Source organism: Ischnura elegans, chromosome 9 (genome assembly GCF_921293095.1).
Source record: "Ischnura elegans chromosome 9, ioIscEleg1.1, whole genome shotgun sequence".
Classification (NCBI taxonomy): Eukaryota; Metazoa; Arthropoda; class Insecta; order Odonata; family Coenagrionidae; genus Ischnura; species Ischnura elegans.
Genome location: NC_060254.1, coordinates 52406153 through 52420894, shown reverse-complemented (window position 1 = coordinate 52420894; position 14742 = coordinate 52406153). Strand labels below are relative to the sequence as shown.

The 14742-nt window shown below is 36.8% G+C and overlaps 1 protein-coding gene across 11 annotated transcripts in view; it reads left to right on the top strand.

Annotated features, from left to right (window-relative positions):
* LOC124165409 (protein madd-4) overlaps nt 1–14742 on the top strand; it is a 1214641-nt gene that overhangs the window by 829461 nt on the left and 370438 nt on the right. The gene's annotated exons all lie outside the window — the stretch shown is intronic.

Genomic DNA, 14742 nt, shown 5'->3' with positions numbered 1-14742 from the left:
AGTGCCTCAAGTCTCATCTAATTCATGTATATTCCTAGCATATTCAATATTTGACGTACAAGTTTATGTAATCATTGATTTGAAATATCTAAAGAGTTTATCTGACAGCTCTGGCCCTTTCAATTTCCTTATGCTTATTTTCGCTTCTCCTCCCTGACACATTTTCTTCTAATGTCACGTGTATTATTTCATTGATCAAGATCTCTGCGTGTTATTACCAGCAGAAAGGTTTGGATAAGGGAAGGTAAACCTCGACCCTAAATTAGTCTTATTCGGTTGAAACCCATACTTTGAGGGTTCGGTGGAACCTTCTCTGGACCACTCAGCCCTTAAAGAGTAAATTCCTAATTCTTCCCTCGAGCTCTGAACCTGGGATCCTTCGGGCAGCTGCCAAACGCTCTACCTACTGAGTTACAACGTCCCCCAAGCGTGCTAAATATCAGTATCATATCAAAAAGGTTAAATTTTCTCCTAGTTTTAGATGAGCTCTTAAACTCTTTAGATGATCTTTTGCCAACCTCTGTAATTTTACTCCCATAACACTTTCCTCGCAACCTTTTTTTTTGCAATGTTCACTTTCACCTGCCTTCCCATCTTCCTTCGTTTTTGCTGTCTGCTGGTTTGAATACGTATTTCACACGAGCATTTCTCTCGCATTTCAAGAGAAGGGATGGGCTGTAAGAGAGGGCGCGGGGGTGAAATACAACACTCTCGGCGTGGCCTCTGTCCCACTGCCCCAAACACGACCTTCCGAATAATGCAACATTATTCTCTTTTCTCTCTTATTCCTCTTCACCTTACCTTTCTCTCATTCTTTCTCATCGTATCTCCCGGTCTCCCCAACTTTCCCACCCACTCCCCTTCCATTTTCCCCTCTTTTCATAACTGAAATAAATTTCTCGTCAAACTTAATTTTCGAGTTCAAACAGCAGCTAGGGCTACATTTGCTCTCCTGGGTCCGGACCTACGGTGTTCCCGCTTCGTGTTTCAACCCCTCTCCTTTTCCGTCAATCCTTAAGCTCGCCTTTTGTCCCCCTACCTAAGATCATGTGTCTTTTGTTTCGCAATTTCTATTGTTAAGAACATGAGTCTTTTTTTATTTTACGCTTCTTGATAAGAAATATATTTTTTCTTTTTGTAATGGATAGTGGCTCGGCCCTAAGTGGAGCTGAGCTTAAAAAGTTTCCGAATATCAAATAAAACTTGACAAAATATTTAAAAATAAACTCTCACATGTAGGTGAAATATAAAAGCATGTAATTAACCATGGCATGGTGGTACCATAAGCATTTATTCTGATATGAAATAATTGATATGGCATATGCGATGGCAAAGTGTTGCTTAGAATACATGCATTTAATACATAATTATTTCTCTTAATTAATGAGTCTAGAGGGTTTAAAGGATCATCTAGGGCAAAATTGGGTGTAATAAAATTGGTTTTTGGCCTTTTTTATTGTGTGTTCTATAGGTAAGGCTGATTCATGTCGTTGGAGAAGCATCATCATCACATTTTTTTATCTTGAGAATTATTTCAGTTTTGTTTTGTTGCCTTATTTTTGCTAATAAAAAGTATTCTTTTGAATTCGTATTTCGGTATTAGCTGGATTTAAAAATTAGTACTTAAATGAATCTGATAAATCATAAAACTCTTTTCGACGTCAGTATTACCTCTTAAATTTCAAGGCCAATAATATTATGTATTTCATTTATGCGTTAATTATCATTTACACTTTTTATGCCTCACGTTCCGGATTTTAATGATAAACTTTCGTCATTAGTGCTGGCTTAAGAATTGGAATTAGTTTAATGGCGAATTTTCCACTTACTTCATAGGTTTTAATGGTATAATTAAGAATAATTAACAATATAAAGTAATATGGTTGAAAAAAAGAAAATTTTACTTTAGGTTAGTGTGTCACTGCAATTTTGATTCATCATGCCATTTTTTCTAGAATTTTCTCTGTCAGCCTCTTTGAAATTATATTTTCTCGTGAGGAAATGGCATGCGAGAAAAGTTTTGGATTGACAAGATGAAAGGAATTTATCATCACCGTTTTGTGTTGTAGGTTATGCAATGATTTACACATGAAACCTGTATTTACACCATTTATATTTCAAACACGACGTACTGGAACTTTTTTCACGTATATATTGCCGAAGGAATCATGAAATTCCAAATCCCGCTGAAAAGCACTTACTTTTCAAGTTAGGTAAAGATGCTGCTAGTGATACAAAAACATTATCTGTGTAGTATTGTTTTTTCATGTGCCAACGTAAAATACACTCATCCTTCCGACTCCGATAAGATTCCCAAAACATAAGGTTCACAATGAAATCATGAAATTCAAAGTCCTTCTGAAAAACCCTTACTTTTAATGTTTAGCATATATCATACTAGGGGTACCAAAATATATCCGTTCAGTATTGTTTCCAGCTGTTAACATAAAATAATTTCATCTTTTCGGCACCGATAAGACAGCCATTCCCTGGGATTCAAAAGGAAAGTACGAACTTATCCTCATTATTTTGAGTGGCAGGGAATATTTCCATTTGCAAATGAAACCTTTTTTTTACGCTTCACGTTCATTGCATACGCAAATTCCTTCAAGACCGTTCGACGAAACGTCGCGTATTCTCTCTCCCTTGGATGCATTCCAACGTTCCCGAACTGTGCAACATTATTCATGGGAATTGATGCTAAACATTTGCTCCGTTCCCCGGGCAAAAGAAGTCAGTTCCCCGAACCTTGGGATCCGCGGGACTTCTTCCTCCTTTCTTTCCGAAAAAAGGGAGTTATTCACCCGGAGCGACATCACATCCGGTTATGCGTTTCACCTCCCGATGTAAAATGGCATTCATAGTCTACGACTACTACCACATTTTCCTTTCTCAATCGGAAATGGCTCACCGTGGTTTTTTTTCTTCTCCCCTCCGGTAATGTCTTTCCTCTCTGATCGATTTCACCGCCTCTTACCTCGCAGTCTTTTTCTCCTTATTCCCACCTCATTGTCCCCTTTCTTTCTTATACACGAGGGTTTCCCAGAAAGAAATGCAGCATTTTTCTTTCGTCGACATTAATTCACGGCACATAATGAGAATTGCGTACACGAAAGAATGATTTTTCACCAACACACCCTATTTTATTACCACGTTTTATAATACTCGCTTTCTTGTTTGTCCTTCTGGGAAAAATATTGCGACTCAAATTTCGACCAATTCCTGATTAACTAGAGCGCTTACATTTTCAGGAAAGCTCATAAATGTTGGGAAAGAGCAGGAGCAAGTGGGGTAACTGAAGACTTTAAAAAAATGTGTGCTGCTCTACTTTAAAAATGTTGCTTGTACTAAACTAAAAACTTGTCTATTAGTACAGTGCTATCATGAATTGCAGAACATTTAAAGCATGCTTCTATTGCCAACGTTTATTTACTGTTGATAATATGTACGATTGATACAAAGATACCGATGCAACAATAGTACTTCTCGCACGCAAAAAGATTGTTTTCTAACTTTGCCAGACTCAAACCTAATTTTTGGCAAAACCTCGATAATTCATAATTTATCAAAAGCTTAATAAATAAGTGAAGATATCATAAGTAAAATCAGAACAATAAGTTGAGCAGCTAGTGACGGCATATGTTCCCCTATTTTTACCATGTTTTATTATACTCACATTATCCAAGGGTTTATAGAGAGGAGGTCCAATTCCATCCCACAGAAGGCTGATTTCTGTTGCCACTTCGGTCGCAGTTTAAGCGGTTTAAAAAATTAAATCGAAACTTGAAGCTTTTACGTGATAGAAGGGCTCCATGTTTTCATTAATAGGCACTTTGTTACTTCTACAATGTATTTTTTTAATTCTATTTTTTGACCTGTTTCGGCTGTCACGCAATTATCGAGCACAGAAAATATATATCATATGCTTCCTGTTCTTGATAATGGTGTAACAGCCGGAACTGGCCAAAAATTGGATATTTTCAAATATATCATTGAAGTAACAAAGTATCTGTTATTGGTTTAAAAAAAATGTCCGTGGCGTGGTGATAAGTGCAATGTGATTCACTTTTTTCCAATATTTTGTAGTACAATGTTTGTGGTTGTGATGAATAGAATGGAGCTTTAATGAATTTGATAGATCACATCGTTATGTGTGTAAATTTCGGTTAAAACCGCTGATTATACATAATGTCCCGATGAAACTCGGATCAAATTGTCCATCAGCGACGCAAGTGGCGGCTTTTGTTAACTCATTTAAACGCGCGGTGGTTGAAATCATATTTAAAGGAAGACTTGAAGATCCCCTTTTGTAATATTCGTGGCAACATCTATCACTTTGAAACAGTGAATCAGAATCTGCCATTTGAAACAGAATCTGCCATTTTGAAACAGTCCTACAGCTTCGCTATTTATCGTAAGAGCCAGAAAATTTGCATGGGTACCCACGAAACTTCAGGTAATGTATATGCCACGTTTCGCATTCGCGCCATTGTTGTCGGCTGAGAAAACAATGGGGGATATGAACAATTTTTTAAAAGTAATATAAAAAGGTGCCTACCTCAAACGTACTCGCCGAAAATATTGCTGACGAATTATGTTTTTTAGCTGAGTTATGATTCTTTAATTAAGAAAAATTAATCTTCATCGGCTGCTTGAAAGCACGACGTTATCGGAGCGAGACGTCACGGTACGGTGTCCACTGATGAAAGATAGAGGAAGTGGAAAGAAAATCGGTCAATGCAGGGGCTCAAACGCATATTTGGCGAAAATATTTGCTATTTTCACTTCGATACCTTGCATTCAATGCTCTACTCTCTTAGCGAAGTGAATGGTGTACCGATGATGTCAGAAGGCGGTCTCAAGCGATATTTGAGCACTTTTAATTGGAATTTAATGAAGTTTGTGGATACTAGGGGAGTTTTGGCTTATATATTTGGAATCATGAGAAAATTGTCTATTCAGTGAGACTTACCAGCATGATGAACAAATTTCATGCATGTTTCCCATTGTGGTGCATATCTTTCTTAACTACCCCCGTCGTTCTACTCTCCTTTCTTCTGCGTCACCCTTTCAACTCTGTCCCTCTTTCTTCTCTTACCATTTCTCCGTTTTTTCCTTACTTCGCCCTCATCGCAAGAGTCCACCAAGCTCATTCTTATTCATATTTTCAACTTCTATTGTTTCATTATCCCCGAAAACTTTTCCTTCGCTTATTATTCATGCGCGTTTTTTGGTCTTCCGCGCCGGAGAGTACCTCCTCCAACCCTTACGCACTCCCGAATAGTCTTGTGCCTTTTCTCTGTGTCTTTTTTTTCCATTCTTTCTCCGACCGTGGAGCCAATCCCTATATATATTTTTTTGTCGCCTATCTGACGATGCCAGCTTCATTTCCCTATAAATAAGTTTTTATCTTGCCCGAGTTTTCTTCCGAATGCAAATCCTCCCTCCGTTTCTTTCTTTCCTTTCCCGCTAGTCTCTTGCGAATTCCATACGGATGCAAGTCATTTTCTCTACTAGCTCATCTTCTCCTCTCTTTCCCTCCGAGAGCAATACGCGCCCTCCTCCGGTGATTTGTGCTCTTGTTGGGAGACAAGAGATCTCCATGACGATCCGCCGCAGACTCCCCCTTCTTTTGTTATTCGCACGACCCAAGAAATGACCGCCTGGGCGGCGTTTCTCCTCCTTGCTTCATTTTTTTTCTTCCCTCGTTTGATTTGCAAAGGAGAAACCTATAGAACATGGATGCATTGCCGGGGAGAGGGAGAGGTGACTTGGGAAAATTTTCATATTATTTTCGTGGGGCATCTTACTCCTCTTTCTCTTCTTTCTCCTAGTAAAAAAAATGATTCCGTACGCCAGTGCGGTAGCCTTGGATTGGGCCCATTCCAAATAGGTTAGCAAGTCTCCAGTGCAATGTATCCAATTTGCCAGAAAGTATGGAATTTGATCCGTGTATTGAGCAGTATGGCTAGATCTTGTTATCTTTTTTGTACACTCGTTACAACCGAATCGTGGAATGCGGAGGTTTTCCATGGATTGCCAAGCTTCTTGGCAATCCATGCAGTGTTTTATATTCGCATTTATTGTAACTGATGTAGATTTAGTTCAGATCCCAGAAAGATGGAATTATTCAATTTGTAAAACAAGGTTGATGATTTTAGCTTGATATCTATGCATAAAATGTAGGTAGCTATCACAGCTGGTCGAAAGAATGGAAATATCATTTTTCATGGTCATTGCACGGGAAAAATAAAAAATTACAAAACAAAATGACAATGAGAAATGGTTTAAGTTTGAGTTCGTCCATTTGTATTTTTCCACTCATGATAATCTGTATCTTAACAATGAAAGAAATTATCCGTTTTCAAGAACCTTACCGCTAACTTCTGTAAGTGCATTAAATGGGCGCAAAAACGATATTGGCATATTGAATTGATCAGTATGAGATTATTTTACCCACATGCATCTGATTATTTTGTTTCCTTCTTAAATTCACCTGTTCCATAACTAACCGTCTTCATTTCAATAGCGGTGAAATGATTGTATGTTTTTATATTAATTTTAAAACATCGCCATTACAGTGTAAAGTTAAGTCTATGTTTGCTCTTATTAGATAGCATCCTCTTTAATTGCACGATTGAATTGTGATTATTTTTTTATTTTTTTATTTAAGCATAATTTTATTTTTAATTCACTACCTTATTTTCTTCGGAAGTGACTCACCAGGCCGTTAACCTGAATTTGATATCCGCGATATCAAGTCTCAAGGTAAGCCATAACTTGAGACTATAGATTGAATTCCTCAGGCCACAACTATGGCCCGAGGAAGACAATCGTCGAGGGATAAGTATATTTCAAGAACGGAAAAGGACGACCTCATGCAAAATAAATGGAACAGGTAAAGGAGGATGTGAATGAAAAGAAACACGTAGGTATGAAAAAATAGCTGAGGGAAGAGCTGCGTAAAACCAATCCTAAGGCTGTTTTAATCGGGGAACGGAATTGCGCATGTTAGAACTGCATTAATTTCTATGGCTAATATTAATGGTAAATATAAAATGGCGTGGAATTACGCGAATGATGAACGAAATTAAAACGGGGCTATTATGCAATCTCATGTCCACGCATTCTCGCATGCGTTTCAACAATTCACCGCTTTACACGACGTAATTCTGACGGCGCCTTCGTACACACGCCAGACTGTGCAAGTACGTGCACCGTGTAAGCGGCCTTTAAAATTTTAACTTTCAAAAATTGTCATTAACTTTTAATTAATTTATGAAGTGACTGTGGACTAAAATAATCGCTCCCACACAATATTCCCTTATTTCTCGCTGTACTAAATTTTTATTTGTGCAAGAAGGATCGTGGAGCGGTGTACCGCACCCTGCTATACCTCTCCGCAGTGCTCGCACCACACCCCACCAAGAAGCCGCTTCCCGTCTTCCCGCAAATCCTATTTCGTTCACGTCCCGCACCCCGGCTTCCTCCTCCCCCCCTCGCCAATGAGACGTCCCCTGCCTCGATCCCCGCATCCGTGCATCCCGTCCTTGGGACATGATCAGAAAGTGATATCACACCCCCTCTCTCTACCGTCTGTTCTCTCATTTCTGTGGCCAACGCAGCTGGGAGCCTATGTCTCACATACATTTCTCTTGCCCCTCAATTCACCATGACGTGTGATTTCTATTCAAAATTTGTACCGAAAATAAGTTTTTTTTTACAAATTGAGAGAGAGTGGGAGAGAGAGAGGGGGGAGATATTCCAATATAAGGACTAAAACTTAGTTTTTGACTTGTATTTTTTGGTGACGAATTACCCTCGTAAAATTCATGCTATCATAAATCTTGTAGAATATGTGGCACAATGTGGCGGAAGTTATTAATGTCAGCTAAATAAGTATTTATTTATTTGTACCTTATAATAATTTTTTCCGAACCAAGAGTGAGATATTCTTATAAATAACGCAAACCTATCTTTTGACTTGTCACCTTTGGTAACCCCAAAAATTTATGCACCATATGTCTTGTAAGATATGTTGCACAATTTGGTGTAAGTTATTAATTTTTTTTAAACCAATCATTGCAACGTTTCCACTGAATTTATTTTAGCACGAAGCGTTTAGTTGTTACAACAACATTCTTAGCGGGTAAGAAAGTGCATCCATAAGAATTTGGTTTTAACAACTAGAATGTTTCGTGCTGAGACAAATGCATTTAAAATACTGCAATGTTTTATTTGACTAAAATTATGCTGTAATCATGGAATCTTCATGGTTTTCGAGTTCTGTTCAATATTTTCTGTATATAGCATATCGAAAAATGACATTTGAGAAAATAATTAAAGTAAAATTGTAAAATTTGAGGCGCAGAAAAATATTAAATACGGTCTAGATCCTGCACGTTTACAAATGAGGTGGTGAAGCTGGAATTTGTACCCTTTTGACGTCGATACCCGTTGAAAGATTCTAGATTTGAGAGATATTAGTACCTAATTGAAAGAAAAATAATGTTGTCTATTTTTCGATGCCTGAAATTTGTCAAATTTTAAATAATATTGTGAGTGATGAAATATTTTCCAAATGACCTAAACAATTTTTTATGGGCGTTCTTGATTTGAAGATTCAATTTCTTAAGGACATTGTTCAATCTCATGAGGATTATTTTCTCAAGGTTATCATTCTGGTGGGACACCCTCTTGCATTATGAAAATTATCTGGGCGCTTATTTCATCCCTTTTTCTGTGTATTTCATACTCGGAACATGGTCGGAAAGTGATGTCTGACACCATCTCACTTCCCCTGTCTTATTGTTTTGGTGAGCAAATTTGAGAGATTATACCCTCCCGTCTCCTCGCCTTACTTTGACGTGTGCCTTCCATTAAGATTTGCGGTTGGAGATCGGGATTCTCATTAGGTATCGTCGTTTCACCTTTTATCTCTGGAAGCATTTTGGAATAGAAATGGTGTTTTATAATAAGCATGAAATATAATTTTTCATCCCGGCTTTCGAGTGTCATCAAATAACTGAATAAATAACGTAGGTGGTGCTGAATTGAACTAGCTTTTCCTATATGTTTCTTGTGACGCTTCTTCATCACTAACATTCCATGTATCATACCATTACTATCATCGTTTTTACATTTTTTCTGTGTTGCGGGATTTCGTTTTTGGCCTCAGATTTTGGATAGTGATTTAGCCATTGTGAGTCCTGAATACATACGATGTTTCAAGAGACTAGGAGAAACAATTAAAATTTGAGCTAAATTAATCGATAGTTTTTGAGCTAGTATCATCAATATTATTGTACAATCTCATCCATTTTTAAACTGATTGTTTCAGACAATTATGATTCCACATTTTCCTCCAATCATAATTAGTCAATTCCTTTAAGAATCCAGTGTATTAGATAAAATGTCGAAAAAGTTAGATACCCAAGAAAAACCTATTTCACGGTAATTGCAAAGTGCATTCAAAAATATGTCTGGGCTGCCATAGCTCAGTAACTAAGGAGTTTCGACCCCATATTCTTGGGCAAAAATGCTTATAATCGTCTCCCATACCACTTCCTGAAGTATTGCAAATTCCTGAAACACGCTGGTAGTCAGTCATTTTCTCCTTTTGATGAAAACTTGTTAGATGAAATTATTAATGTCAATGCGCATTAAAGCTAAAATTATGGGAATAACCCCGCCATTATAACAAATGATTTATTATAACTATTCTAGACAGGTGAGGTTGTAACTTGGCTTCACCTAAAACAGTGTAATGAAAGGTTTATGAATTTAAATAATTGCTTTGGCGAAGAAAAATCATGGCGTAAATCATTATAACTACAAATCGTTACGTAGGTATTTCTTCTAAAAATTTATATTGAAATGAACGAAAAAGCATGAGCTTCTGCCCTTGTGTCGCCCTGTATATCTTCACCCGGTGTAAAAACTTGCAAAAAAGCTCTTGAAGACGCATTTTCGGGTTGGCGGCCCTTTCGTCCGGGTGTTCATCTTATTCGACCAATTAAGGGAGATGCCACCTTGTTCATCTTTTCCTCGCAAGAAGGCGCCACGAGATGTGCCCTGCGTTCTGAAGCACGTCCTATAGCGGTCTTTTTTTTATGTTCGTTTTTTTATTCTCCCGTCGTTTTCCCCTCCGCGCTCCCTTTGCAGAGGGCTCTTTTTCACGGCAAGGCACGCTTCACGCCATCACGTCTTTTCACGTATTCTCGCCGCAGCTTCCGTCGACTGCTGCTTCTTCTGCGGGAAGCGTCGTCTTCGCCCCGGGAAACAGAGGAGGCGGTGTCGCACCTTTATTGAGTGTCTTGTCGTGTCCTTATCGCGGCAAACCGTTCGTGCATTACTGGAGCTACTGCGAGGTTGGAGGTGGGCCTCATAGACGCAAGGCGTAGCAGGCACTCAAACAGACGGCAGACACTTCCTCAACTACGAAACGGAAGATCTAGCTGGGACATTCTTACCATTCCATCTCTTTTGCACCACAAATCCGAAAATTTAATCGTTTGGCTTATATCATGTTTTTAAGTCAAACAAAAATTTAAATATACCCTAGCAAATAATAGTGTGTAAAATGGCCATACTTTTCACTTATATTATCCTAAAATTTTAGATTACGAAACTAATTTAAAAATGACTATTTAATGAAATGATTTATATATCCAAAAATGATCTGCAATAAAACATCATAAATTTAAAATATCAGTAATATAAATTTAAATTTAATAAATCCAAATCAATGGTAACCATGAAAATTCAATAGCCTATCTTCAATCGATAAATAAAGTGCAAATAAGGAATGCCATAATTCCTGTATTTTGTTTTATGAGTAGTCACATTTATGTAAAGTAGCAATCTCTTTATATATTTTATTTTATAATTGCAAAAATCTTTAATGCCTTCACGTATTAATTTATTGTGATCATTATTCAAGCCCCCACGATGATATAATAAAATATCAAAACGTCGGCAAACATATTCCATTGTATTTCCTTGGATTTTCCTCATAACTATATTAATTGCTACAAAAATTTATGCTTGACCGATGCTCTTTCGAGCATCTCAGTATAAATATTTAGAAGAAAGAGTTGTAGTTATTTTTAGATCTTTTAATTTGCGCCATGATTTTATTCCCCTATATAAACTACTTAAACATGAAATACTCTTTAAATATGCATCGTTTTAAGTGAAGCCACCTTACAATTTGACCCTTCTAGAATAGTAATGATAGCTTGAGTAGCGTTTTAGAGTTTGGTAAAACCAACTTCACCGGTAAGTATCGTTAATTCGATAAACAAATCGCAGTTTTGTCCAGAATAATCTTTTAAATCATATTTCTAGGTTTTTCTCTTAATTCCGGAATTTCGTTCATATTTTTCCTGGTGGAAACAAGCTGATATATTTACTAATTTTGGTCGATTTTTTTAGTTTTTTAAAGCGTAGTATTTTCCATTACATCGGTGAACTCTCATTGTATTTGCACTGCATCGACAGTTCTTGATGCTAGCCCGTCTATAATAAAATACTGTAGAGCTGTTTTCCTCTAGACTTCGACCAAATGCGTAGTAGGAACGTAAACATACGACAGACTTCGTCAACTGCGAGGGAGAAATGTGGTTCGCTATTCCAACCATCCGGTCTCTTCTAGGAAGAAATCTGGGTCATAAAAAATTGACGATCATATGAATATACGATACATGTAGCAAACACTTACCTGAATAAGTGAGATCTTCTCATGTCTAAGCTGAAATAATATCTATCAATCTATATATTAATTTGTACTCTCTACAAATATCCTCATTGATATTGTGAATAACATAATGTCATCGTCTCTATGTCGAGGAAAGTAAATTTTTTCACGAAGTGCCTCTATGTTTTGCGGGATTTTATCAGGAAGGCTTTCATAAATGATTATATAACATGCCCATTTTCCAGGCATTCATCCTTGCTGGTAAATTTAGTTTTTGCTCTCTCATTATTTTTATTTCTTTTTATTTCAAATGTGTATTCATTCCTTCTAATTCCTTTTATAGAATGGCGTAATTTTATGACAGAGTTATGGTGACTCGTTTTTGTACAACACATTTCATGCTGCTTGTTAATAAAACAGTAAAATGAACTCGTTTTATATATTATTTGCTGTCATTCGCTGAATAAAGACGGGGAAAAAAGATATTAATATAAAATTTGGCACGTCTACTCATATTAGTTAGTTGGAGGCTTCTATAGCTGATTATTTCTGCTTTCAAAAAGCAATTTCAATTCGAAAGGCACTCCTTTTCTAAGATCACTCATATTTTTGCATGCCAGAGATTGGAATCCCACGCATGGCTAGACTTGATTTTGGCGATGCGTCTCAAATACGGGTCTTCTGATATGGGGAGAAACTAAGTGATCTGTCTGACGCACTTCCCTGTCAACTGCATGAGGGAGACGATTGGAATCAGCAGACACACAGTACCTCACCGAGCCCTGATGCCTCCTGGAATATTTTGATTCAGTATTGATGTTACGAGCGTCAAGTACCTACTTTTGAATTGAAGTATTTACATTGAAGTATTTTGTGTAGACTTAGACTTATAGTTATTATTCTATGTATTTATCACAGGTATAATTTTCTCATAAATAGTTTGAATACATTTGACGAATATTTCTCGGGTTTTCAGCCAGGTTAAAGCTTTTATATAAGCCGACGTTCCGTTTGTGAAATTGGACTTCCATAATGTAACACAGTCTTGAGGATGGGAGAAAAGTCGTCTCCCGAAACGTCGGCCAGTATAAAAGCATTAACATGGCTGAAAACCCGAGAAATATTCGTCAGAAGTATTCACCAGGAAAAATTAAAATCGTTTAGTTTGAATACTCTTTATTATTTTTCCAAAGATAATGAGTATCGTAGAATCGAAAGTTACCATTGTAAATTTTTGTAGTTTTTCTGCAATTTGGTGATAAAAATCTGCATATCACAGTTTTTACCATGCATCTATTGCGAATTATTTTTGTGCCAGGACTTTTATACTCAATCAGGGTACGTTTCGCTGATCTCCGTTACATATGTTCAACTTGAGGTTTTATGTTTGGAAATCTGTGCTCACACGCCTAATGACGCCAATATCATAAATTGGAGTTTTGAAGGATAAAATTTGTCAAACACAGCCTATGCTGGGGGGACAGAATTTTATTTTTCTACAGTTATAGTTGTTTCAATGCTTTAATCGTTGAAATTTGAATATATTCAATATCATCTTCCCGCATCTGTCGGTAAAATTTGAAAACACTTTTAGGTATACCGGTGAAATCTAATATTTCAGATTTTACCTCAATTAAACCTTATTTTAACGTATTTATTTTACAAAGATATGTATAATGAATTTCAACCTCTCATTTTAACGTCAGTTTACGACACATAAACCATATCATAACTGCTCTGGGGCAATTCAGTTCATATTTTTTCTCCGATACAACATCTTTGGTGTTATCCCTTTCCCAATGAGTTGTGTTTCATTTCTAGTTCGAAAAAGAATTTTTTTATGATTTCTCATATTTGAAAGGCTGTCAACAATGCAAGATGAGTTGGAGAAGAGATATACATTTTTACTTAATCCTTCTCATTCGGTATGGATGAGGAGAGCGGTGGGAAAAAATAGTAGTAGTTCTGGGGCAGGCTGTCACTGCACGTTTAAAATTGTGACGGCCGTCAATCCGCAGCGATCTTCTATTTCGTGCCCTAGGGCCGACATCTGTGCGCTCGCAACGAGCAAGCATTCAGAATCGTGTTTCGCGGAGGGAATATAGGTTAAAAACATATTCTACCCTTTTTTTATTTTCGCTCTACCAACGGATCTCCAAGAGTAGTCAAATGAATATATTTTGTATTCATAATAATAATTTTCATCACGGTGTCTATAGCAGTCCCGAAGTATCGTATAGTAAGACTTGTTTTAAAAGCGGTTGAATCAATTTAGCAAGACTGTTAATTTAACTTATATTTTTAAGTATGAATAGTCTTGTCAATTAGAGATTGAAGCCTTTTGTAGTCTTATGCCTGGGTTACCTTTAAAGTTGCTTTAGAAGTTAAGCTTAGATTGACCTCATTGAGAGAGAAGGCCTAGTAATATTACCTTTTCTGAAGTAGGGCATATCAATGGAATTTTGAAATCAAAGAAAATGACCTTACATGACTCTCTTAACGGTGGTGACAAGTTTTTATTTTGGTCTGTGTATTTTATATAACATTTCATATCTATTCTATGAATGTATGGCTTACAGTTGGCAAGAAATTGTTTTTAATCGGGACCTCAAATGATATTGTGTTCATTATGGGATGATTCAACCAAATCTTGCCCGAGATATTTTTGACAAGTTATTCTCAATCATTCATCGATATCATAAATGTGTAAATAATGAAAAAATTAGTATAATTATTGTGAAAGTGTAAGAAATTGGTTACTAACAATTCATGATGCATCTTATTTGATAAAATAATGTATGGAATGAGGTATATTAGTGGTATTCCCGTGTTATAGTTTAATGCTTTCATGTATTAAATCCACATGATATTCAAATTTGTTTGCACAACTCGCGGATTTCTCTGGCAACTGCCAGCATTGAGACTCTTTTGTTCAAATTGTCTTCATATGTGGAGTAAATATTCTTATTATATTTATCATCACCATCAGTCGACCTAAGATTGATTTCCCGCAGCTCGCCATTCCTCTCTCCTATCCGCTGGCC